Here is a 23,259-nt window from a genome sequence, read left to right on the forward strand (position 1 = left end):
GGGCCACCCCGTCAAGCATCTGGAGGTGGCTGTCCCGGGCCCTGGGCTACCCGCACGCGGCGGCGGGGCGCCGGCCTAACTGCTGTCCTCTGCGGCGGCGCTTGGAGAGTCGCGCCCGGGGGCTCTGGCGCCCGGGGCCGCTCCGTCCCGTGTGGCTCAGCACCTGGACGCTGGCCCCGCTGCCGCCTGCCCGGCGACCTGGGGCTCTCCCTCCCGGGGCCAGCTCCCCCACGTCCCCCGCATCCGGCCGAACCTGGCTGGCCCCACCGCTGAGCCCGGTCCCCCATCGGAGGGTCCCGGCTGCCGCCCTCGGGGACCCAAGGGAAAGGGCGGAGGACCCAGGGCGCTGAGGCGGCGGTTGCGCGCCCACGCCGCGGTCGTGGCCGGCCCCACCGAGCGAGGCGACGCCTGGTCCCTCCAACTGCAGCCCGGTGCGCGCGGCCAGAGGCTAGCGAGTCCCGCGGGGCCAGACCGTTGGCCTCGCCCTTTGCCCTCGTCGACTTTTCTGGAGCCCGTGCGTGGCCCGCTGCGCGCCCGTTCTCTGTCACCCGGCCCGGTGGCCCTCGCGAGCCTGGGGCGAAGGGCGCGCTGGCCGCCGAGGGGTCGCAAGCTAGGACACCCGCTGACTTTTCTACAGAGTCCAGGGATTCGCCCGCAAGCGGACAGCTCTTCGTGCCACCTTGTGCAGGCAGCTCCCCCGCCCGCCGGTGCCCCCCAGTGTCCCCATGGATCCTGGGTCACCCCTGCCCCGCCCCTCACCTCGGATGCTTGCAGCCTCCTGGGCCTGCACCCCTCGCTGTTGGGTCGCCCCCCAGGGGCCATATCTGGCCCCGAGGCTCCCCTCGGGGTCCCTGCTCTGTGGGGACTCTGCAGGCAGCACTCCCAGAGAGAAGCCACTGTGTCTGCTGGCACCTCCAGTGTGTTGGCCGCTCAGGAAGGATAAAGATCCTTCCCCAAGGGCGCAAATACTCTCCTCGGCCAGCCCTCCTGCCCCACCCGGGGAGAGGAACTTCTGTGAAGCTCTGCTGTCCCACTCTCCCAGACCCTCGTCCAAAGGAGACTGACCTGAGAGACACCTGGAAGGGCGAGGACGAGGATGAAAAGTGGCAGTGGCAGTGGCAGGATGATGAGAGACGGGCCACACCAGAGCTGGAGCGCATCCCATCCACGTCTAAGTCCTTGGAGACCACATCTTTCTGGTGAACTCCTGGATTCCAAGGGAAACCTCCATTTCTAAGAATACTCTGTGGTAAGGGTAGATGAATTCCAGACCATGGGTCAGGTATATGTGTCATCTCCGGACACTCCAAAACCTCATCACATGTCCGGAGATGACAGCCAAGGAAGAATTCTAGAAGACACCTTTGGTGCAAAAGGTGATTTTATTAAAGCACAGAACCGGGCTCGTGTTGGCAGGAAGGGCTGCAGTGGGATTGTGTAGAAAGGCTGGTTATATCCCATGGACTTGAGGGAGGTAAAGTCAAAAGGGAAGTTTCCGAGGACTTTCATATGCTAAAGACTCAGAGATCACTGCAGGCCTGCTGTTGCCAAGCTAAGGTTGTTTTTCCTCTAGCAAAGCATTAACATCAACTAGGTAGGGAGTCCCTGGAGAAATGGTTTCCTCTGCCAGCCGCAAGTATTTGTCAATGGGCCCCAGGTTATAAGGAAATCCAACACTGTCTGCCATTCCCTTCTTGCCTTTGTTCCCTACATCACTCTGGAGGGGAGGGTGAGGTTGGGGCTCCAGGAAACTGAGTCTATAGGGCTCTGGAGATCCGGCTGGCTGGCCGTTGATAAGATTGCCTTTTTCTTGTAATTTACTAAGATATGTGTAAACTAATGAAGACTGCCCCCCCCCCCGCCCCGTCCTGCAGGACCGTGATCTCTATCAATTAACCATTTGTTTTCTTTCCTTTCCTTTGGTCTTGGGCAGCCAGGAGTGACTAAGGGATATCACACAGATCCCACCTGTGGGGGAGGGGTGTGCTAGCTTGTATGTTGCCCTCATCCTGCCTTATGCTCCCCCATCTCATATATATTCTCATATATATATATATATATATATATATATATATATATATTCCTTTTTAGACAAATTACAAGAACAATAAGAAATTCACATTCTTTTTTAAAATTTACCTTTCATTTTATATGTATAACGTCTTTAAATGCTCTTAAAAACATTTTCAATATTCCACCATTCTCATTTCACTTTTTTTTTTAATTTTTTTAACGTTTATTTATTTTTGAGACAGAGAGAGACAGAGCATGAACAGGGGAGGGTCAGAGAGAGGGAGACACAGAATCCGAAACAGGCTCCAGGCTCTGAGCTGTCAGCACAGAGCCCGATGCGGGGCTCGGACTCACGGACCGAGAGATCATGACCTGAGCTGAAGTCGGACGCCCAACCGACTGAGCCACCCAGGCGCCCCTCTCATTTCACTTTTAAGTGGCTTCCTTTTTTTGCTAAGTTAGATTACATTCTCGGGCTTTATTTAGGAAGTGGCCATCATTGTCATGAAGATGCTTTCCTTGCTGGTGGTAATGATGTGAAATGTTCAGGTCCGGAGCAAATGGTCAACAAAGAATTCTTGCAGGGTTTTTGGTGCAAAAAGGGAGGTTTTAGGAAAGCACAGGGACAGGACCGTTGGGCAGAAAGAGCTGCACTGGGTTGTGTGAAGTGGCCCATTATATACTTTCAAGTCGGGAGGGGGTTAGGGAGAGCAGAAGTGTAACGAATTGGAAGGAAAGTTTCCAGGTCCTCCAGGTGCTCACTGGTGTTAGGAAAAGGTCATTTATTACTTTCTAGAAACACCTCAGTCATGAGATACTTCAGATGTATGTCAGTGGACCATAGGTTGGAGGATGATTGCTAACATACATCTGGGGGAGGGTGGGTAGAGATAAAGGAAGTTTCCAAGGGAATTATTATATGTTAAAGGAGACTTACAGGATCCAGGAGGTTGGACTAATGTTAAGCTAAGATTGCTTTTTGCCCTTAGCAAACTACTAACATGCAGGCAGCTGAGTTCCTAGAAGGTCACTGTCTGTCATCTCAAGGACTTGTCAATGGGCTGTAAGTTGTAAGGCTGTTCAATTGTTTTTCTTCTGCCTTTGTTTTCCACATCAGTAAATGTGGCCTGGAAGCTGGAAACAGGAGGAGGAAGAGGTGCTTCGTGAGCGTCCCCTGGGCCCTGGGCAGGGCTTCCCAATCCCCTCAGAGGAGCAACCACAGCCCCCCGACAGACCCCCTTCTCTCCTGTTCCTCAGAGCTAGTTTGCCTTTGGCACAACGGAACAATGGCCAAGGTACACAGAACATTAGACCTGCTTTCTTCAAACTTAAAACATGGTGAAGGCAGATCATTCCAGGTAGAGTCCACATTAAAAAAAATTTTTTTTTGTTTATTTGTTTTTGAGACAGAGAGACAGAGCATGAACGGGGGCGGGTCAGAGAGAGGGAGACACAGAATCTGAAGCAGGCTCCAGGCTCCAAGCTGTCAGCACAGAGCCCCACGCGGGGCTCAATCACACGGATCGTGAGATCATGATCTGAGCCTAAGTCGGATGCTTAACCGACTGAGCCACCCAGGCGCTTCGGTAGAGTCTACATTGTAAACAATAGATGGCTTTCAACGGGAGATGGTCACACTTTACAAAAGCAACCAGTGTCTTGGCTAAAGCCCAACATGAGAAATGAGAAGGGATAGAGCCACAACCCTGTTCCTTTGCAGCTGAGTTGCGAGGTCAGAGGTGGGCATGAGGCCTCTGGGGGTAGACAGGGCTTGAAAGGTCTGAGAGGCCAGCTCTGGGAACCCCCTCCACTCTGAAGATGTGGCTGCAGGGCAGAGGGAGGAAGGGGACAGGAAGGCCTGAGAGCAGGATTTCCTTCTGCTGCCACAGGGTCTGAAGCTCCACTAGCCCCACAGGGACACCGCAAGTTTGCATTAGGGACTGTAATAGGTCAACTTATGAGATATCAGAAAGCTTATTGTATATAAGTTCGGCTTAAACTCACCTTTCATGAATAATTGAGATAAAAGCTTATGTGGTTCCCTATTAGGGTTATCAGAAATTACTAACAGCCCTATCTCCCCTATTTCCCTTCTGTAACTTCGCCTGCTTGCTAAATAGATAACTTAGGTTGCAAAACGCTCCCCCCACCCCTTCTACCAAGATCTGGCCTAGGCAAGACCAACATGTAAAAAGTCATGAACTCACTGCCCCACCGTATCTTAGGTGTCTAACTATGACCTCTGTAAGTTTAGAAGGACCCCTGAGTATGAGATGCTGAACCAGTGTTTGTTTTGGGCTTTCATAGAAGTGCTGTTCCTGTTCCCTAAATATTAGTTCTGCTTAAAACCACATTTGCTGAGTTACTGAGAAATAAAACTTCCTCTTAACTGCTTGTTTGAGCTTCTGTAAACCTGCTCGGCGTAATCACCCTTCCCCATTTTCAGGCACGGCATCCTGTTCGAACTAGATAGAAGACTAATATTGTAAACCACATGATTCAGCATTCAACTAGCTAGAGTCATCAAGTTATATTTTAAAATTCTTCAGGACTGTGTGATTGGTGCCCGCCTTATATTTTAAAAACCTACAACATTGTGTGATTGGTGCCTGCCCTTTCAAACTGCCACCCTTTGCAACCCGATTGGTCGATACAGGTTTTATAAGACATTCCCAAAGCTTGTTCCGGCCAGATTTTCAGGACCTGTTGTATTTCCCTGTCTGGCCTGGCCGTAATAAACTTGTTTTGATCCTGTTTTTGCTGTCCGGAGTTCATAAGTGATCTCGACCTACAACAGGGACAAAATACGTTCCCGAATGTTCTTATGGAAAATTGGTTACTCAGCAGTGGCACAGAAAAACATACAATTTAGAATTAGAGTTTAAAAGCAAGATAAAGATAAAAAAATTAAAAAATAATAATAAAAATATAAAAATAAAAAATAAAAGCAAGAAAGAGCCACTAACATTAGGAAAACTGAACAACCACAGAAGAGAAATAAAGATTGCTAGTGGTGACTTCCCTCTGTGTTTTGCATGTGAGAAGGAAAAAGCAGGTCAGGGAAATGCAAGATTTCAGGCTCTGGATGAAGGGCAGTGAAATCCCTTCTAAATAAGAGAGGTTTCCATGACAATTATCATCTAAAAGTACATATGTTTTCAGAAAATAGGGAACTGGCAAGTCCCCAAAAGTTACTAAATTGCTACCTTGAGTGTGGGGCAAGGCAAGCAGGGAGGGGGTGGGGGAAGCCAGGAGAGACCTGCTTTGCTCCACTGGACAGACAGCAGCGCTGTGGAATGAAGAAACCAAACGTGAGGAAAGGGGACCTTGGTGTGGCTTCGTGGTCCCCTCCCGTCTGTACCCTAAAGGGACTCTTCAACTTCACAGGTTGTTTTCAGCTTCTGAAATGAGGTGATAATTTGGCTTAAAGCCGAAGACTTTTACCTACTGCTCAGAGAAAATATTTGAAAAGGGTTAATATCCAAAACATATAAGGAACTCTTACAACCCAATAGCAAAACAAACAAACAAACAATCCGAATAAAAAATAGGCAGAGGATCTTAACAGACATTTTTCCAAAGAAGACATACAGATGGCCAACAGACACATGAAAAGCTCCTCAACATTACTCAGTATCAGGGAAATGCAAATCAAAACACAATGAGATATCACCTCACATCTGTCAGAATGGCTGTTATGAAAAGGACAAGAAATAATAAATGTTGACCAGGCTCTGCAGAAAAGGGAACGCTTGGGCATTGTTGGTGGGTATTTACCTCCATCAGGTACAGCCAGTAAGGAAAACCATATGGAGATTTCTCAAAATATTGAAAACAGAACTATCATATGATTTGGCAATTCCACTTCTAGGTATTTACCGAAGAAAATGAAAACACTAACTCCAAAAGACAGCTCTACCCCGCTTCACTGCAATATCATTTACAATAGCCAAGATTTGGAAACAACTTAAGTGTCCATCCAAAGATGAATGGATAAGGGTTTGGTATATCTATACACACACACACACACACACACACACACACACACACACACACACACACAGGACTATGCCTCAGCCATTAAAAGGAATGAAATCTTGCCATTTGCAACAACAGGGATGGACCTTGAGGGCATGATGCTAAATTAAATGAAGTCAGACAGAAAGGTAAATACTGTATGATATCACGTACATCAGGAATCTAAAAAACAAAACAAACACCAACAACAAATCAAACTCACAGAGACCGAGAACACATTGGTGATTGCCATAGGGGGAATTGGAGGGTGTGCAAAACCGGTTAAAGGGGTCAAAAACTATAAACATCCAGTTAGAAATTATTCATGGGGATATAATGCACAGCATATGACTATAATTTGTATTGTATTGCATATTTGAAAGTTGCTAAAAGAGTAGATCTTAAAAATCTTCACCCCAAGAAAAAAATGAAAAAAAAATTTTTGTAACTATGTATGGTGAGGGATGTTGACCAACCTTATTGTGGTGATCTGTGTGTCTGAAGGCTTCCTACCTTGTTCTGGAAAAGATCTCACCTCTGATCCTTTGTCAGGACAGACTCAGACCACCCACCTCCTCCATCCTGAGGGGTGGTGGTATCACACAGTGAGAAGCCAGAGGTGGTGGAAACCCTGGGAATTTGTGCCTGAATCCAAGAATCAGGCCAGCCTAAACGTGTGTGCTTTCGGTGGTTGCAGGAGGGGTGGGGAGGGGATGGTATTAGGCCTACGTTAGGAGAGGTGGTTCTAGGCCTCCATCAGGTAGGAAAAGCAGAGTCACACCCTTTGTGCTAAAACTGGTTTAATGAAGAATACCATGCCAGAAGGAAGGAAGACCCAGGCTAGCTAAGCATTACCTCTCTCCGAGCCCTTCCTAGAAGTTCTGCTCATCAGTCTTTCAGTTGGTAATTCATCTCTAAGACCTTAAATCTTCTCCACTTTATGATTTTGGACAAGTTAAATTTTTGTGGTTTAAAATAATACGTTAGCTGCTGATTCCACAGGTACTCGGGGGAGAGGACCTTGGAGGGTTTGTGGTAAAGCGGATACTCGTTCCGGTGGCTCTCACCATGCCTCGCGGCCTTGACGTGGTTGGCTTGGTTGGCCATTAGTGCCTCGTGGCGGGGCCTTGCTGAGCCTGTAAACCTCTGGCACTGAACCCCCAAAAAGGCCCCTGTGTAATAAAAGTCCCGTTCATCTTCAGGAATATGGGCTTGTGACTGAGGCCAACGTTCATAGGGGAAGTGGGTCCGACTGAGCCCAGGGTAGCCAGGATGCAGGGTGCGGAACAAGGAGGAGAGGATCTCCACGCCCGTGTGGTCGCTGAACTTCATGTCCGCATCCACACACACAAGGTAATCCGCTTCCTGGTGGAAGCGTGCCGGGGAAAATTGATGTACGGAGCGTGGAGATGTCCTCCCAGCGGGCATGGCTCTGGACCCTGAGGATGATTGTCTGCCTTCCTTTTTGGATGTTAATATGAGGAACATAGTCTGGCCGGTCAGTGAAGACGTAGTAGTTCACCCTGTGTCCCGCCATGAAGTACGTCTCTGCAGGTCCAGCAATATCTCCAGGTGGGTTTTGGGTTTTTTAGCAGGAAACGTGATGAATCCAATGGTGGCATTCTGGAGCCGGAACTGCTCATTCAGGATGTCAGTTTTGAAAGTCCCCTCCCAGAGGATGGGAGCCAGCCGAGGGGTCATGACTAGGACGTCCTTCCTAGAGGGTGTTAGCACCTGTGGCTGTTGATACACCATCCTTGGTAAATTTTACACTTTTCAGACCATTCTGGTCTCTAACAGCCATGCTTGCATCAACCTGGACGCTTTCCAGCTTCTGGCTTCTTGGGTTCAGGTAACCCTTAGACCTGAAGATAATGATGATAAGAGCTAGGAGAAGAAGAAAGGTCACTCGATGAAGTGAACGGCATTTCTGTGTTGCAGCCAGTATGTGCATTAGCTGGGCCATGTCTGCATGACCCAAGGATGCAGCTCTTGTCTCCTCCAAGATACAAGGGTACTTGTCTCTCCTAACTTTCCCCTCTCGGTGGTTGAGGCAAGTTGGAGCTGATCGCCCGACCGTAAAGCACCCACACTCCCACTTCCTGCTCACTACTCCAGCAGCCCAGGTTCCCCTGAGGCCTGAACCGGTGCAAGTGAGTACCTGAGCACAGGGATGTCCTGGATGCCCTCGGAGAAAGGAAGGATCTGAGGAGACCCTAATAAATTTAGGTTCCTTCTGAAGTGCTGTCAAAGAAACCAGGTGTCAGGACTTAGCCAACAGACAGCTAGAACTTAAGGACGAGCAGGAAGAAGACAAGTCGGGGCCCCCGAAACAGATTCAGGGGACTGGCTCAAGGTAGACCACTGAGCAGGTAAAGGCCAGAGACTGTGACGAAAGCAAGGCAGGGCAGTAGTCACCAGTGATGCCCTGGTCAGGACTTATGGTGTGGCCCTCCCTTGTTAACAGCTGAGAGCTAAGCACCGAGTTTCCTGAAAAAATCCTCAAGGTCAAGATCAGACTGTTTTCAAGATCATATCCATACAGCTAACATGGGCAATTGCTCGGAGGCCTGATTTGGAAGCCATGGTGGAGGGAACAGAAAACCTACAGATTAGGAATGCTTTCCTTCATTCTCTTAATAATTACTTAAAATCCACTAGCATTTGCTTTTTATGCTACAGACCTCACACCGTTGTTAGGATTAGGCTGCTGAGCTTAATGTGCATTATCTTGTTCAATCCTTACAATAAGCTTGGGGGATGGGTGCTATGTTACCCACGTTGTACAGGTGGGTGACTGGCCCACAAGTACATGGCTGGTGGGTAAGTGCTGAAGCTGCCTTAGCAGCCCGATTTGAGAATATTCTGTATTCTGTCCCTTCGTCTCACTTGTGTCTTCAAGGTTTCCCTTATTGGGTTCTTTCTAAAGTCAGGTTCTTTGGTTTTCTCGCTGAGCCTTCACATGTCAGCTGTTCCTCAGACAGAGGCCTCAAGACACGACCCTTTGTTGACGCAGGGCTTATTCTATTGCCACTTCATACACCTCCTCCCGCTGATGTCCTGGGAAACTCCAAACATGTGCCTCCTAGAAAATGAAGCCTCAGACACAGACTTCTGATGCCACACTGGGGAGCCAACAGCAGGTGAAAAAGGACCCCTTGGTGGAGAAGGAGCACCTGCCACCTGCAACACGAAGTGGGCTGGTGCTCTCACGACACCTTGCTCTCTCTGTGACACCTTGCTCCTGCTTTCATGCAGAAGTGCTGGCTTGGGGCGCCTGGGTGGCTCAGTCGGTTAAGCGGCCGACTTCGGCTCGGGTCATGATCTCACGGTCTGTGAGTTCGAGCCCCACGTCGGGCTCTGTGCTGACAGCTCAGAACCTGGAGCCTGTTTCAGATTCTGTGTCTCCCTCTCTCTCTGACCCTCCCCCGTTCATGCTCTGTCTCTCTCTGTCTCAAAAATAAATAAACGTTAAAAAAAAAAAAAAAAAAGAAGTGCTGGCTGGAGATGTGGGTTTTCAGGGGTTAAAAAGTCTTCTTAGAACAGTTCTTATTGTGTTGGAAGAGGGAGGGAAGAGTGTTCTGAGTGTCTTTTACTGCAGTCATCTTCTCTTTGTGGTGTGGATCATGACATTTGCCTGGCTGTGCATAAGAATGACAGTGTACCGCCAGCCTCACGACCCTTCCGCCACAGCACTTCAGGGGGTCCAGCATAGCATTAGTGGCCCAGCGTAATTTTTTCCAACATCTCTGACCTGCTCACAGTCCCCCAGCAGGCCTGCCTCCTCGGAGATAACCTGCCTGGGTCCCACTAACACCACAGAGAACAAGCATAGCCCATAACAGGCAGAGAGTCCATGCAGATGACTGCAGTGAAAGGAAAAGTGACTCAGACACAACAGCAGGGCATAATCAACACCCAAAGGATACTCTCCTGATGTGCCAGGTCTGGGTGAACAAGGGATACTGCACTGCAAGGTGCTGTAGGACCTCTTCTTCATAAAATCACAACCTTCGATAGCAGAAGACACCGCTAACTTTCTTAACACAGAGAAGGAGACACACAGAGGCAGACAAAATAAGGAGACAGAGAAATTTACCCCAAATGAAATAACAGGACAAGGCCACAGCCAGAGATCTAAGTGAAACAGATATATGTAACATGCCTGATAGAGAATTTAAAGCAATGATCATAGGATACTCACGGACTTGAGAAAAGAATGGAAGGCATGAGTGAGATCCTTAACACAGAGAAGGAATAACACAGAAGAGATAAAGGGCACAGTTAAACCAAATGAGAAATGTACTTGATGGAATGAACAGCTGGATGGAAGAAGTGGAGGAATGAATTAGTGACCTAGAGATAGACTAATGGAATGGAATGAAGCTGAACAAAAAAGAGAAAAGGCTTATGTAGAATGAGAATAGACTTAGGGAACTCAGTAACTCCATTACACAATAACATTCATGTTGTAGGAATCCCAGAGAAAGAGAGAGAAAAGGGATAGAAATTTTATTTGAAGAAATAATAGCGGCAAACTTTCCTAATCTGGTTAAGGAAACAGTACATCAGATCCAGGAGGCACAGAGAACCCCCAACAAAATTGACAAGAACAAACACACACCAAGACATATTGCAATTAAACTTGCAAAATACAGTGATGAAGAAAACATTTTTAGAGCAGCAAGACAAAAGAAGTCATTAACTTACAAGGGAAAACCAATAAGGCTAGCAGAAGGTTTTTCAGCAGAAATTTGGTAAGCCAGAAGGGAATGGCATGATATATTCAAAGTGCTGAATGGGAAAAATCTGTAGCCAAGAATACTTTATCCAGCAAGACTATCATTCAGAATATAAAGAGAGATTAAGATTTTCCCAGACAAACAACTAAAGGAGTCATAGCCACTAAACCAGCTCTTCAAGAAATATTATAAGGGACACTTTGAGGGCAAAGGAGAGACCAAAAGTGACAGTATGAAGGTAGGAAACACAAAAGCAGTATAAATGAATATTTCTGTAAAAAATCAGTAAAGGAACTCACCAAAAAAAGAACATAGAGTATAATAACATATATCTAACACATGGGGAGGAGAGGAGAAAACAATGGGTTCAAACTTAAATGACCATCAACTTCATATAGACTGCTATACGCAGAAGAGATTATATACAAATTTAATGGTAATCATATATCAAAAACCACTAATAAATATGCAAAGAATAAAGAGAAAGAAATCCAAATATATGACTAAAGAAAATCAGCAAAACATGAGAGACAAGAAAGGATCAGACAAAATCTTTAGAAACAACCACAAAACGTGTAATAAAATGGAAATAAATACATATACTATCAATAATTACTTTGAATATAATTGGACTAAAAATTCCAATCAAAAGAAGGGTGACAAAATGGATAAAAAAAAACAAGACCCATCTATATTCTGCCCACAAGAGACCCATCTTAGACCTAAACACACCTGCAGAATGAAGGTAAGAGGACAGAGAAACATCCATCATGCAAATGGATGTCAAAAGAAAGCTGGCGCAGCAATACTTACTTTGAACAAAATAGACTTTAAAACAGAGACTGTGACAAGAGCCAAAGAAGGACTCCATATAATATTAAAGGGGACAATCCAGTGAAAAGATATAACAATTGTAAATATGTATTCACTCAACATAGGGGCATCCAAATACATCAAGCAGTTAATAACAAACATAAAGGAACTAATCAATAACAGTATAAGAATGGTAGGGGACTTTAACACCCTACTTACATCAACGGACAGATCATCTAAACAAAAATCAACAAGGAAACAATGGCACTGAATGACCCACTGGACCAGATCGATTTAACAGATATATTCAGAGCATTCCACCCTAAAACAACAAAATACACATTCTTTTCAAGTACACGTGGAACATTCTCTAGAATAGATCATATATTAGGCCACAAAACAAACCTCAGCAAATTCAAGATAGAATTCATACTATGCATCTTTCCTGACCACAATGCTATGAAGTTAACCACAAGAAAAAAAAAATCTGGAAAGACCACAAATACATGCAGGTTAAATAACTTGCTACTAAAAAATGAATGGGTCAACCAGGAAATCAAAGAGGAAATTAAAAAGTACATGGAAACAGAGGCACCTGGGTGGCTCAGCCAGTTAAGCGTCCGACTTTAGCTCAGGTCATGATCTCACAGTCCGTGAGTTCGAGCCCCGCGTCAGGCTCTGTGCTGACAGCTCAGAGCTGGAGCCTGCTTCGGATTCTGTGTCTCCCTCTCTCTCTGCCCTTCCCCTGCTCACACTCTGTCTCTCTCTCTCTCTCTCTCTCTCTCTCTCTCTCTCAAGAATAAATAAACATTAAAAAAAAGTTTTTTAAAAAAGTACATGGAAACAAAAGAAATGAAAACACAATGGTCCAAAATCTTTAGGATGCAGAAAAAGTGGTTCTAAGACGGCAGTATATAGCAATACCGGCCTACCTTAAGCAAGAAGCAAAAAATATCTCAAAATAAACAACCTAACGTTGCACCAAAAGGAGCTAGAAAAAGAACAAACAAAACCTAAAGTCAGCATAAGGAAGGAAATAATAAAGATCAGAGCAGAAATAAATTATATAGAAATGAAAATAACAATAGAACAGATCAATGAGGGGCGCCTGGGTGGCTCAGTCAGTTGAGCGTCCGACTGCGGCTCAGGTCATGATCTCGCGGTCTGTGAGTTAGAGCCCCGCGTTGGGCTCTGTGCTGACAACTCAGAGCCTGCAGCCTGCTTCAGATTCTGTGTCTCCCTCTCTGCCCCTCCCCGCTCATGCTCTGTCTCTCTCTCTCTTTCTCTCTCTCTGTCAAAAATAAATGAACGTTAAAAAATATTTTTTTTAATAAAAAAAGACAGATCAATGAAACCAGGAGCTGATTTGGTTATTTAAAAAAATGAATAAAAATGATAATCCCCTTCCTAGATTTATTAAAAAGAAAAGAGAAAGAACCCAGATAAATAAAATCACAAATGAGAGAGGAGAAATAACAACCAACATCACAGAAATACAATTATAAGAGAATATTATACAAAACTATATGTCAACAAATTGGACAACCTGGAAGAAATGGATAAATTCCTAGAAACATATAAACAACCAAAACTGAAACAGGAAGAAAACCTGAACAGACCAATAACCAGGAAGGAAACTGAACCAGCAATCAAAAACCTCCCAGCAAACAAAAGTCCAGGACCAGATGGCTTCACAGGCGTATTTTATCAAACATTTGAAGAAGAGTTAATACCTGTTCTTCTCAAACCATTCCAAAAAATAGAAGAGGAAGGAGAACTTCCAAATTCATTCTATGATGCCAGCATTACCCTGATTCCAAGACCAGACAGATACAGACTCCACTTGTAAAAGAGAACTGCAGGCCAATATTCCTGATGAACATGGATGCAAAAATTCTCAATCCAAACACTAGGAAACTGAATCCAACAATACATTAAAAGAATCATTCGCCACCTTCATGTGGGATTTATTCCTGGGCTGCAAGGGTGGTTTAATATTCACAAATCAATCAATGTGATACACCACATTAAAAAAAAGAAAAGAACCATATGATCCTTTCAATGGATGCACAAAAAAGCATTTGACAAAATACAACATCCATTCATGATAAAAACCCTCAACAAAGTAGGGTTAGAGGGAACATACCTCAACATGATAAAAGCCATATATGAAAAACCCACAGTTAATATCATCCTCAATGGGGAAAAACACAGTTCCATCCTCTACAGTCAGGAACAAGACAGGGACATTCACTCTCACCACTGTTATTTAACAGTTTATGGGAAGTCCTAGCCACAGCAATTAGACAAAACAAACAAACAAACAAACAATAAAAGCCATCCAAATTGGCAAGGAAAAAGTCAAATTTTCACTATTTTGATATGATATGATAATCTATATAGAAAACCTGAAAGACTCCACCAAAAAACTGCTAGAACAGATACACGAATTCAGTGATGTTGCAGGATACAAAATCAATGAGAACAGATACACGAATTCAGTAATGTTGCAGGATACAATATCAACGTATAGAAATCTATTGATGAAAAAAATTGAAGATAACACAAAGAAATAGAAAAACATTCCATGTTCATGGATTGGGAGAACAAATATTATTAAAATGTCTATATTACCCAAAGCAATTTGTACATTTAATGTAATCCCTTATCAAAAATATGAACAGCATTTTTCACAGAGCTAGAATAAACAATTCTTTTTTTCCCATCAATTCTAAAATTTGTTTGGAACCACAAAAGACCCTAAAATAGCTAAAGCAACCTTGAAAAAGAAATGCAAAACCAGAGGCATCATTATTCTGAAGTTCAAGTTATATTACAAAGCTGTAGTGATCATGACAGTATGGTACTGGCACAAAAACAGATACATAGATCAATGGAACAGAATAGAAAACCCAGAAATGAACCCACAACTATATGGTCCATTAATCTTGGACAAGGCAGGAAAGAATATCCAAATGAAAAAAGACAGTCTCCTCAACAAACGGTGTTGGGAAAACAGAACAGCAACATGCAAAAGAATCAAACTGGACCACTTTCTTACATCACACACAAAAATAAATTCGAAATGGATTAAAGACCTAAATGTGAGACAGGAAACCATCAAAATCCTAGAGAAGAACACCTCTTTGACATCGGCCATAACAACTTCTTACTAGATGTATTTCCTGAGGCAAGGGAAACAAAAGCAAAAACAAACTATTGGGACTTAATCAAAATAAAAAGTTTCTGCACAGCAAAGGCAACAATCAACAAAACTAAAAAGTAACCTACAGAATGGGAGAAGATATTTGCAAATAACACATCTGATAAAGGGCTCGTATCCAAACAAAATATATAAAGATCTTATAAAACTCAACACTCAAAAAAATGAATAATCCAATTAAAAAATGGGCTGAAGACATGAATAGACATTTTTCCAAAGACGACATAATGACACATGAGGCCAACAGACACATGAAGAGAGGCTCAACACCACCCATCATCCAAGGAAACATAAATAAAACCATACTGAAATATCACCTCACACCAGTCAGAATGGCTAAAACAACAGGTGTTGGTGAGGATGTGGAGAAAGGGGAACCCTCATGCACTGTTGGTGGGAATGCAAACTGGTGCAGCCACTTTTCCTTATTGTTTTCTTAATACCATTTTCTTTTCTCTAGCTACTTTACTGTAGGAATACAGTACATAACACATATTACAAAATACATGTTAATCAACTGTTTGCATTATCAGTAAGGCTTCCAGTCAACAGTAGATGAGTCAAAAGATACATTATTTTGCAGATGGGTCTTACAGAGAAAAGATCTCAGGATCCCCCAGGGTTTCCCTACATTTAAAAAGGGCCACTCCTCAGTAATGAGAGATCTGAAAAATAAGCATCATGAGATTAGTGATCCTTCTGAAATGAAAGGAGGAAAGTTCGTTCCCTAATCTTCTAGGTTAGGTTAGGTTCCTTCCAAAGCTTACATCACAGAGCAAAGAGGACATGCAGTAATTCATTTCAGAAGTCCTAGAAATGCTATTCCTGGAGAGCCAATCTCATTGGATCCCCCACTTCTTTCCTCCCCCAGTTTTATGCATAGCCCCACCCCCCATGGTGTGTCAGTGCCCCATCCCCCACATTGTTCAAGGGTCAGACATAATACAAATCCTTCTCAAACTTCCCAAAAAACAGGAGAGGAGGAAACACCTCCACATTCATTTTACAAGGCCAGCATTACCCTGATAAGAAAACCAGACAAGGACACTACAAGAAAAGAAAAACAGGCCAAAACCCTGATGAACATGGATTCAAAAACTCTCATCAAAATATTAGGACAACAAATTCAACAGTACATCATAAGGATTATATACCATGATCAAGTGAGATTTATTCCATGGATTCAAGAATGATTTGGGGCGCCTGGGTGGCTCAGTCAGTTGAGCGTCCGACTTCGGCTCAGGTCATGATCTCGTGGTCCGTGAGTTCAAGCCCCGTGTCGGGCCCTGTGCTGACAGCTTGGAGCCTGGAGCCTGTTTCGGATTCCGTGTCTCCCTCTCTCTCTGACCCTCCCCCGTTCATGCTCTGTCTCTCTCTGTCTCAAAAATTAAATAAACGTTAAAAAAAATCTTTTTTAAAAAAAGACTGATTCAACGTGGGGTGCCTGGATGGGTCAGCTGGTTAAGCATCCAACTTTTGGTTTCTGCTCAGGTCATGATCTCATGGTTTGTGAGTTTAAGCCCCACATCTGGCTTGGCACGATCAGTGTGGAACCTCCTTGGGATTCTCTCTCTCCTTCTTTCCCTGCCCCTCCCCCACTTGTTTGCATGCTCTCTCACTCTCAAAATACTTAAAAAAAAAAAAAAGAATGATTCAACATCCACAAATTCATCAATGTGATACACCATATTAACAAAATGAAGGATAAAAATCATAAATCATCTCAATAGATGTAGAAAAAACATTTGAAAATATTTAACATCCTTTTGTGAAAAAATTCTCAACCAACTGGGTACAGAGGAATGTACCTCAACATTATAAAGGCCACGCATGATAAGACCACAAGTAACATTACACTGCATGGTGAAAAGCTAAAAGCTTTTCCTGTAAGATCAGAAACAAGTCAAGGATGCCGATTGTCTCCACTTTATTCAACATAGTAGGAGGTCCTAGATCAATCATTAGATAAAAAATAGAAATGAAAGACACCTAAATAAGAAAGGAAGGAATAAAATTTTCTCTATTTACAGATGACATATTAAATACAGAAAAGAGTCCATCAAAAAACCATTAAAATAAATTCAGTAATGTTGCAGAACATAAAATCAATATATAAAAATTGGCTGCATTTTTATAGACTAACAAAAAGAGTAATTATGAAAAATCCCATTCACAAAAGCATCACAAAGACTAAAATATTTAGGAATAAATTTAACCAAGAAGGTAAAAGATCTATATGCTGAAAACTACACAAAATTGATGAACGAAACTGAAGAAGTCACAAATAAGTGATATTATGTGCTTATGTGCTTAATAAGATATTATGTGCTTATAGAGTGGAATAATTAATGTCATGAAAATGTCTGTATTACCCAATGTGATTTACAAATTCAGCGCAATTCCTATCAAAATTCCAATGGCATTTTTCACAGAAAAAAAAAATCCTAAAATTTGTACAGAATCACAAAAGACCCCAAACAGTCAAGGCAGTCTTGAGGAATAACAAAGCTGTACTTACCTGGCAGGAGAGATACCATGATCATGAAGGTGGTTTTCCTGGGGCAAGGCTTATCCATTGCACTCTGAATGTACTGATCTCTGTGATTTTCCCAAATGTGGGAAATGAAACAGACTCTTAACTATAGAAAACAAACTGATGGTTACTAGAGGGGAGGTGGGCAGGGGTATGGGTTAAATAGGTGATGGGTATTAAGGAGGGCACTTGTAATGAACACTGGGTGTTGTATGTAAGTGATGAATCACTAAATTCTACACCTGAAATGAATATCACACTGTATTTTAACTAACTGGAATTCAAATAAAAACTTGGAGGGGCACCTGGGTGGCTCAGTCAGTTAAGCTTCTGACTTCAGCTCAGGTCACTATCTCACAGTCCATGAGTTCGAGCCCACATTGGGCTGTGTACTGACAGCTCAGGGCCTGGAGCCTACTTTGAGTTCTGTGTCTCCCTCTCTCTTCACCCCTCCCCTGCTCTCTCTCTCTCTCTCTCACTCTCTCTCTCTCTCAAAAATAAATAAACATTAAAAGGCACCTGGGTGGCTCAGTTGGTTAAGCCTCCAACTTCGGCTCAGGTCGTGATTTCATGGTTCGTGAGTTTGAGCCCTGCATCAGGCTCTGTGCTGACAGCTCAGAGCCTGAAGTCTGCTTCAGATTCTGTGTCTCCCTCTTTCTCTGCATCTCCCCTGCTCACACTGTCTCTGTCTCAAAAATAAAAATAAACATTAAAAAAAATTTTTAATAAAAATAAAAACTTGGAAAAAAAAGAAATAAACACTTCCTAATTTCAAACTATATTATGAAGCCATGGTAATCAAAACAGTATGGTATTGGCATAAAAGAAGACACAGAGACCAATGTAATAGAATAAAGAGCCCAGAAATAAATCCATTCATACATGGTCAATTAATTTACAACAAAGGGGCCAAGAATATACAATGGAGAAAGGATATTCTCTTCAATAAATGGTTCTAGGATAAGCAGAAAACTACATGCAAAAGAATGAAACTAGACCCCTCTATTACACCATGCACAAAAATCAATTCAAAATGCATTAAAGATTTGACTATAAGACTTGAAAACATAAAACTCCTAGAAAACATAGGGGGTAAGCTCCTTGACATCAGTCTAGGCAATAATTTTTGTATTTGACATCAAAAGCAAAAGCAGCAGGGGCACCTGCGTGGCGCAGTCGATTAAGCCCCTGACTCTTGATCTTGGCTCAGGTCATGATCTCACAGTTGGTGAGTTCAAGTCCCACATCAGGCTCTGTGCTGACAATACAGCACCTAGCTTGGGATTCTGTCTCTTCTTCTCTCTGCCCCTCCCCCACTTGTGTTTTTTTCCCCTCTCTCTCTCTCCTCTCAAAATTAAAAAAAAAATAACTTAAAAAAATAAAAAATCAAAGGCAGCAAAAACTAAAATAAACGAGTGGAACTACATCAAACAAACAAACACTCTGTACAGCAAAGGAAATCATCAATAAAATGAAAAGGCCAAATGGGAGAAAATATTTGCAAACTTGTAACAGGTAAGAGGTTAATATCCAAAATATATAAAGAGCCCAAAATATAAAGAATATATAACTATATACACAACTCAATAGTACAAAAACCAAACAATTCAATTAAAAAATGGGCAGAAGGTCTGAATAGATATTTTTCAAAGGATGATGTATAGATGGCCAAAAGGTACACAAAAAGGTACAAAGTCAGTAATCATCAGGAGAATGCAAATCAAAATCACAATGAGATATCACTTCACACCTGTCAGAATGACTGTCATCAAAAAGATAAGAGATTAACAAGTATTGGTGAGAATGTGGAGAAAAGGGAATCTTTGTGCACCGCTGGTGGGTGTTTAAGTTGGTGTAGCCACTATGCAGAACGTTATAGAGATTCCTCAAAAATCATAAACAGAACTACCATTTCTGGGTATATATCTAAAAAAAAGTACAAATAGGATCTTGAAGAGCCATTTCTACTCTCATGTTCACTGCAGCATTATTCACAATTGCCACAATATAGAAACAACCTAAGTGTCCATCAATGAATGAAGAGATAAAGAAGATGTGAATATATATATAGAAATTCTAAATATGTATTTAATTCAATACATTTAATTCAGCCATAAGTAAGAAGAAAATCTTGCCATTTGCCACAATGTGGATTTCACCTTGAGGACATTGTGCTAAATGAAACATGTCAGGCAAAGAAAGATAAATACTGTATGATATCACTTATATGTAGAATCTAAAAAAGTCAAACACAAGGAAACAGAGAAAAGAATGGTGGCTTTCCCGGGGCTTGGGAGTGGGAGAAATGGAGATGAAGAGATGTTGGTCAAAAAGTAAAAACTTTCCATTAGAAGATGAATTAGTTCTGGCAATCTAATGTTCAGCACGGTGGTTATAGTTAATAATACTGTATTATACACTTGACAGTTACTAAGACAGCTCTTAAATGTTCTCACCTCAAAAAAAGAAATGGTAACTTATGTGATGAGTTGGAGGTTTTGGCTAACACTGTGTTGGCAATCGTGTTGCAATATATAAGCACCAATTCAACAGGTCGCACACTTTAAGCTGACAAAATAGTATACGTCAGTGATATCTCAATCAAGTTGAAAAGAAGATAAAATTCAATTAGTTTTCATAGTAAAAAAGGCTGCATCTTGTATGGTTCCAATGGTCTAACATTCAGGAAAAGGCAAAATTGTGGAGATAGTTAAAAAAAAAAAAAAGTGGTTTCCAGGGTTTGGAGGAGGAATAAATTAGCAAAGCACAGATTTTGAGAACAGTTAAATATTCTGTATAATAATATAATACAATGCAGTTGGGCTCTGTGCTTACAGCGTGGAACCTATTTGGGATTTCTCTCTCCCTCTTTCTCTCTCTCAAAAATAAATAAATAAATGAATAAACAAACAAACAAACATTAAAAAGGGGGGTTCACACCCAGGACATATAAAGAATTATAACTCAACAACAACAACAACAACAACAACAAAACAAGGCAACTAAAAAATAGGCAAAAGGCTTGAATAAACACTTCTCCAAGAAGATATACAAATGGCCAGTAAGCACATGAAAAGATGTTCAACATTAGGGAATTGCAAATCAAAAACACAGTGAAAAATACTACTTCACTACCCTTAGGACAGCTACTACCAAAAACAGAAAATAAAAATTTTGGATAAAGAACATGTGGTGTCTATATATATATATATATATATATATATTTATTTATATATATATATATATATTTATATATATATATATATATATATTTTTTTTTTTAGGCTATTTATTTTTGAGAGAGAGAGACAGCATGAGCAGGGGAGGGGCAGAGAAAGAGAGGGAGAAGGAGAGAATCCCAAGCAGACTCCGCACTGTCAGCACAGAGCCTGATGCGGGACTCAAACTTGTGAACCGTGAGATCATAACCCAAGCCGTCATCAAGAGTCAGACCCTTAACCGACCGAGCCCCCCGGGTGCCCCCACTAACTGGAATTTAAATAAAAACTTAAAAAAAAAATTTGGTGAGGACATGGAGGAACTGCAAGCCTTGTATAATGCTGGCGGGAATGTAAAACGGGACAGAACTATGAAAAGTAGTATGGTACCTCCCCCTCCCCCCAAATTGAAAATATAATTACCATCATGATCCAGAAATTCCACTTCCGGGTACTAACCCAAAGAAGTAGGGACTTGGAAGTTATTTGTACACCCATGTTCATAGTAGCATTATTCGCAATAGCCAAAAGGTGCAAGTGAGCCAAGTGCCTGCTGAAGGATGACAGGATTAGCAAAATGTGGCATATATATTCAGCCTTAAAATGCGAGGAAATTCTGCCACGTTTCAACATGGATGAAACTTGAAGACATTATGCTAAGTGTAATGCCAGTGATAAAAGGACGAATACTGTATGATTCCACTTATATGAGGTAACTAGAGAGCAGTTGAATTCATAGAGACGGAAAGTGGACTGGTGCTTGTCAGGGGCAGGGGATAAAGGGGATGGGGAGTTATTGTTTAATGGGTAGAGTTTCAGTTTGGGAAGATGAAAAAAGTTCTGGAGATGGATGGTGGTGATGGTTACATTTATGTTAATACACTTAATGTCAATGAATTGTCTCTTAAAAATAGAGTGCAAACTTTGTGTTCTGAATATTTTACTACAATGAATAAAACGATGCCTGAAGCCTCAAGTGTCTCCCATACCTGAATGTTTACACAGTAACAAAACGGATGCACAGACCAAGAGTGAAAACATAAAGTTTGCTTTTTTTTTTAATCAGAGGGTAATTGGGGAAGTGTTCTGGGTAAGGATGAAGGATTTCTGGGCATTCCTCAGGTGACCTCAAAAAGAATTCTGTTGAATAATAAGTTTATCCTTCTTTTATACTTTGAAAAGAAAAAAGACATCAAAGAGAATCTTCCGGCTAAGATAACGGCAAACCCAATGCCAATGTGCATTTGCCAATGCCAATCTTCATCACAAGACCTGGCACGAGTACTGTGTATAACTGGGGTAATGGATCTAGGATTTTTCTCTTCTGAGGGACATATCTCAATTCTGTTGCCTCTGTAATGGGAGGCACCCAGAGTTTTTTCCGTATATTCTCTCTCTGCTCGGGTCGTAGGCCCTGAGCAAGTGGCTAGTGCATCCTTCTGCCTGGAATCCCAAGGATTCCCACGGGCTGAGGCAAGGAGGGTGCCATAAGAACATGTTGCCAGGACAGTTTGGGCATCTACAATGCATGGCCCCTAGATAAATAAAAGAGAAAAGAAAACCTCTCTACCCAACCAAGGTTCCCTCGGAAGATCAACAGCCATGCCCTGCCCCCACCCTTCACCCCCACTCTTCACTGGCCTTCTATTTGGTTGCCTTCCCTTCCTGCTTAAGAAGCTGTACCTGGTTCACTATGTTAGTTGTGTTCTTGCCAAAGCAGATTCTGAGACAAAGTTCTGGGGACAGGATGTTTATTTGGGGTGTGATTTCAGGGTGAACAGGTATGAAACTGGGAGGGGGAAAAGCCGCCGCTATTAGCAACTAGGTCTCAAACCTGCGGCCAGCCCTCTCAGAGACAGTATGCGACGTATCTCAGAATTGATCCGCTAGAGATCAAGGAGGTGTGTATTTTTTTAAAGGCTGCTCTATGGATATTAAGTACCCCTGCACTTTCAGAGTGAGCCTGACAATGGCCCGCCAAGCTCCCACGTGGCGGAGAAAGCTGCCAAGCAGTAAGAAGACATACAAGTATTTGAGGAGGCACCATGTCTGCTGGGGGGCGGGGGAGGCTGTCCACTATCGCTGCACGTGAACTCGGGCAGGTGAAAATGGGGGGGGGGGGCTTCATGATTAATGGAGGAAATGACATGTCAGCAGCAGACATGAAAAGACAAATTGTGGCTTTCACCTCCAAATCCTAAATTTTGGTATCAGAGATTTAGAAGGATGTCCTGTCATGACAATTTCCCCAACACCAGATTAGATAAAGATTCTGTAGTTTGGAAGAGGGAAGTGAGAGGGGAGGCAGCACATGGAAAGCACCCGTGCTACTGACGCCTAGTAGTCCTCAGGCAGTTCTGTGGAAGTTGGGCAACAGCCAAGATATTGTCTGTGTTGTGAGAACAAACTACCCTTCATCATCTCTCCTCGTCTTTAGACAAGGCACCCATCATACCTGTATGCTCATCTATAGGTGAGAGTACTTATCTGAGACCTTGCACCCGTCCAACTCATCTGGATGGCTAGCACCGTTCCAGTAAACCCCCGGAATGGGTGAGCAGTGGAACCTAACTCCTGGTTCACATACACTTGGCTGGAGTGTAGATTCTCTGCCCACAACCTCCCTGTGTCACCTTCTTTCCCCTTAGCTTCCACAGAGACAGAGGCTCGTACCCCATTTTAGAAGCAGCCTCTACCCGT

At 42.9% G+C, this 23,259-nt stretch overlaps 1 long non-coding RNA gene and 2 pseudogenes across 1 annotated transcript; 2 read left to right on the plus strand and 1 right to left on the minus strand.

Moving 5' to 3' along the window:
* The first annotated feature begins 889 nt into the window (after positions 1 to 889).
* LOC122234262 lies at positions 890 to 4,858 on the plus strand. The gene is made up of 3 exons (XR_006212030.1): positions 890 to 1,249; positions 3,131 to 3,371; positions 4,460 to 4,858. It is a non-coding gene; the product is annotated as an uncharacterized LOC122234262 (long non-coding RNA).
* Positions 4,859 to 6,713: 1,855 nt separating this feature from the next.
* Positions 6,714 to 23,259, minus strand: part of LOC102960700 — a 36,301-nt pseudogene continuing 19,755 nt past the window's right edge.
* LOC122234424 lies at positions 17,319 to 17,448 on the plus strand (annotated as a pseudogene).

The sequence above is a fragment of the Panthera tigris genome, chromosome E2 (assembly GCF_018350195.1).
Source record: "Panthera tigris isolate Pti1 chromosome E2, P.tigris_Pti1_mat1.1, whole genome shotgun sequence".
NCBI classification, from domain to species: Eukaryota; Metazoa; Chordata; class Mammalia; order Carnivora; family Felidae; genus Panthera; species Panthera tigris.